Below are 5,014 nucleotides of genomic sequence, written 5' to 3' on the forward strand. Positions count from 1 at the left end.
CCCCTGGAGAAGGGAATGGCAACCCATTCCAGTATTCTTGCCTGGACAATTCCATGGACAGAGGAGCCTGGTGGGTTACAGTCCATGGAGTCACAAAGAGTCAGACATGCCTGAACGACTAACACACACAATAAGAAACCCAAGAAAACAAGGCAGAGATTTCTTTTTCTTATGTGGCAGGAGTTTCTTTTTCTCATGTGAAAGAAGTCTAGAAGTTAGCAGCTTGAAAAGGCTAGTCCTCTGGTTTCATGGTGCTGTCAGTGACCTGGGCTCTTTCTCACACAGGCCTCTATTTTCAAGGTCACCTTCCTGCACAAGATAGCTGCTAGAGGCATAGCTGTCACATCGCAGTCTCAGCAGCAGGAAAGAAGCGAAAAGGAAGGAGGAAGCAGGACCTGATCCCTTCATTCTAAGGAGACTTTTTGAAAGTTCCACACAACATTTCCATTTATATTATTATCTCTCTGGCCAGAACTTGACCTGTAAGGGAGGTTGGGAAATATAATCTTTCAATAGAGCATATTTCTTTCCTGAATGAAATTTGTTTCAAAAGAAGAAGCAGAAAATGGACATTAGGGTAGGCTATTATAAATCTTTGCCTTGAGCTTTGTGGAAAGAGTATAGTTTTATAGACAAAAGACTTATGCTTGAACCCTAGCTCTACCATATACTGGCTGTGACCTTGAACAAGTTACTTTATCTGTGTTTCAATTTTCTCTCCTTTAAAATTGAGCTAGGGACGTTGGTGGTCCAGTAAATATGATTCTGTACTCCCAGTGCGGGGGACTTGGGTTTAATCCCTGGCTGGGGAACTAGATCCTACATACTTCAACTAAAGATACCACATGATGCAACAAAGATCAAAGATACCAAATGCCACAACTAAGACCCAGCCAGCCAGATAAATAAATATATAAATAAATAAAAATTTTTAAAAATTGAGCTAGTGTTCAGAATAATAGTGCTACTCTGAGGATTAAATGAGGTAATACAAGTAAAGTGCCATTGTGTCTGGCATATAATAGGCACATAATAAATAAAACTATATATATATATATGAAATGAAAATTAGTTATCTAGTAGGCCATTGAGAGATGGTGTCATTCTTTTCAGGCTGCTATACCAAAATTCCGTAGACTGTATGGCTTATAAATACCAGAAATTTATTTCTCACAGTTCTTGAGGCTGGGAAATCCAAGATCAAAGTCCTGTACATCTGATATCTGGTGAGGGTGTGTTTTCTGGTTCATAGATGGCCATCTTTTCACTGTGTTCTCACATAGAAGGGGTGAGGGAGCTCTCTGTGATCTCTTTAATAAGGGCTCTGCCCTCAGACGTTTAGTTCTGTTCAGTTGCTCAGTCATGTCTGACTCTTTGTGACCTCGTGGACTGCAGCACGCCAGGCTTCCCTGTCCATCACCATCTCCCAGAGCTTACTCAAATGCATGTCCATTGAGTCGGTGATGCCATCCAGCCATCTCATCCTCTGTCATCCCTTTCTCCTCCTGCCTTCAATCTTTCCCAGCATCAGGGTCTTTTCAAATGAGTCAGTTCTTCCCATCAGGTGGCCAAAGAATTGGAGTTTCAGCTTCGGCATCAGTCCTTCCAATGAATATTCAGGCCTCATTCCCTTTAGGATTGACTGGTTGGCTCTCCTTACAAGAGTCTTCTCCAACACCACAGTTCAAAAGCATCAATTCTTTGGTGCTCAGCTTTCTTTATAGTCCAACTCTCACATCTGTACATGACTACTGGAAAAACCACAGCTTTGACTAGACAGAACTTTGTCGGCAAACTAATGTCTCTGCTTTTTAATATGCTGTCTAGGGTTGTCATAGCTTTTCTTTCAAGGAGCAAGCGTCTTAATTTCACGGCTGCAGTCACCATCTGGAGTGATTTTGGAGCCCAAGAAAAGAAAGTCTGTCACTGTTTCCATTGTTTCCCCATCTATTGCCACGCAGTGATAGGACCAGGTGCCATGCTCTTCATTTACTGAATGTTGAGTTTTAAGCCAACTTTTTCACTCTCCTCTTTCACTTTCATCAAGAGGCTCTTTAATTCTTCTTTGTTTTCTGCCATAAGGGTGGTGTCATCTGCATATCTGAGGTTATTGATATTTCTCCTGGCAATCTTGATTCCAGCTTGTGCTTCATCCAGCCTGGCATTTCACATGGTGTATTCTATATGTGAGTTAAATAAACAGGGTGACAATATACAGCCTTGATGTACTCCTTTCCCAATTTGGAACCAGTCAAGACCCCATGTGCTATGCTGTGCTTAGTCACTCAGTTGTGTCTGACTTTTTGAGACCCCATGGACTGTAGCCTGACAGACTCCTCCCTCCATGGGGATTCTCCAGGCGAGAATACTGGAGTGGGTTGCCATGCCCTCCTCCAGGGGATCTTTCCAACCCAGGAGTTGGACCCAGGTCTCCCTCATTGCAGGCAGATTCTTTACTGTCTGAGCCACCATGGAAGCCCAAAAACCCTACTGCCGGGAGCCAACACACGAGACCCTACTCCTAAAAAGGCCATAAGGGAGAAAACCTGACGGGCAAGGTGGATCAGGTGTTCAAGGATTCCAAAAAGGCTAGCTCACGAGATCCCACCCTTGACAAGGTCATGGGGAGAAAGCCTGACGAGCAAGGCGGATCAGGTTTTCAGGGATTCTGAAAAGCTGCCCCCGGCTCTCACCTTAAAGATGGTATCTGTCTTTCTGATGCCTGCCTCAATGGACTACTCCCTAATTTCTCTGACACAAGCAGGAAGGCCTTCCCCGATTTCTTCCCATATAAGAATTAATTTAGAATTTTAATCAATAAGTATTTTAGGTGGTGGTATTTTATGAGATTATTTAGGGTGAAAGGAGTGTTTTAATTTGAGCTCCTTTGCTGGTAGTTTGTTAGTTAAATGCATTTATGCCCTTGGTATTAATATGCATGATTGCTTATGATATTTTAATCATGGAATAGTATAAAGAATCTAATTATATAAAAGCCCTAATAGATATAGAGCATTTTTGAGGGATGAAGGAGTTTAATTAAAATATATAAGAAAAATTATTATAAAAGTGGTTATTGGGTTAATGTTTGCTTGCTGTGTTTTTGCTTTTAGTGTGCTAAGGTTGTGCTATGGAAACCATTGCTAATATAGTTATAGATCTAGAAAAATAAGAGCTTAGCCCTAGTATTGTAACAATGAAATAGTTGTTAATTATTAGCTAGGAGTGCTAGGCAGAGGCCGTCTTATTAGAACCACAGAGTCTGTATGGGGTAAAACTTTTAGATAAATTTAACTGACAACTTTTGCAGAAGAATTGATGTTGGTATTAACAGGGTTATATTTTTATTATGTTGTGACATGCTGTCCTGTTGCCCTATGAGACTGTAACTTTTCTGTTAAGGTCACCACAGAAACAGAAAACAGGCCTACATTCACCTGACTTACATAAAATGTTAATAAGCCCTAAGGCCAAAAGATAATGTGTAAAGATTTATTATAGAAACGAAATGCAGAAAGCATCTTGTTCTTCCTTAAGGACAAACTGACGTAATGTAAACTAACCCTGTATAGACATGAGTGAGCATCTTGTATCCTGGATACACTCTGAGTGAGGGTATAAAAACTGTTGTCAAGAAATAAAGACAGACTTGGCCCTATCAAGGCTGGTCTCACGTGTCTTCTATCACTCGCCGACGCCATTCATCCTAAGGGAACCCCCTGGATCCTGCCGGGGCTGGACCCCGGCACCCTACCTCTATATAGTATCGCTTTGGGGATTAGGTTTCAATATATGAATTTTTGGTGGACACAAATATTTAGTCTATAGCACATAGTATTATAGATGGGGAAACAGTGGAAACAGTGACAGACTTTATTTTTGGGGGCTCCAAAATCACTGCAGATGGTGACTGAAGCCATGAAATTAAAAGACTTTTGTTCCTTGGAAGAAAAGTTATGATAAACCTAGATAGCATATTAAAAAGCAGAGACGTTGCTTTGCCTACAAAGGTCCGTCTAGTCAAAGCTATGATTTTTCTGGTAGTCATGTTTGGATGTGAGAGTTGGAGTATAAAGAAAGTTAAGAACTGATGCTTTTGAACTGTGGTGTTGGAGAAGACTCTTGATATTCCCTTACACCGCAAGGAGATCAAACTAGTCAATCCTAAAGGAAGTTAGGCCTGAAAATTCATTGGAAGGACTGATGCTGAAGCTGAAGCTCCTATTCTTTGGCCACCTGATGGGAAGAACTGACTCATTTGAAGAGACCCTGATGCTGGGAAAGATTTGAAGGCAGGAGGAGAAGGGGATGACAGAGGATGAGATGGTTGGATGGCATCACCAACTCAATGGACGTGAGTTTGAGTAAACTGCAGGAGTTGGTGATGGACAGGGAGAACTGGTGTACTGCAGTCCATTGGGTCGCAAAGAGTCAGACATGACTGAGCAACTGAAATGAACTGACATATTGTTAATTGGGCTGATGGGCTGCTTTAGTTACAGGTTCAATATGAGAGTTACCATCTTCACTTCCCCTTTGTTACGTAAGAAATATCCCAAGAGCTAGGAGAGTTACAACATATTGTCTGCAGCATTTATTGGCTCTGGTTAACTCGATCACATCCATTAAACTTGTTCAAATTATTTGTACAAACGCTTTCAATGAATCCCTTCATCTGATGCCAACCAAACTGCAAATCCTGAGAGAAGTAATCTCGTTAAGGCCCGATGAAAAAGGCCCATTTTATTGAACACACACATCTTAAGTTTAGATCTTCAGAGTGTGGGAAAATTACTTCTCTGGCTCCTGCTGATTTTTAGGTCTGTTTTAGCCACTTGGATAACATGTTTTCAAGATGCTTTTGTTTGGTTGACTTTATAATTGTTGGAGTCACAATCAACGTGCTGTGCTGTGCTCAGTCGCTCAGTCGCTCAGTCGCTCAGTCGTATCTGACTCTTTGAGACCCTATGGACCGTAGCCTACCAGGCTTCTCTGACCATAGAATTTTCCAGGC

The sequence above is a fragment of the Cervus canadensis genome, chromosome 29 (assembly GCF_019320065.1).
Source record: "Cervus canadensis isolate Bull #8, Minnesota chromosome 29, ASM1932006v1, whole genome shotgun sequence".
NCBI classification, from domain to species: domain Eukaryota; kingdom Metazoa; phylum Chordata; class Mammalia; order Artiodactyla; family Cervidae; genus Cervus; species Cervus canadensis.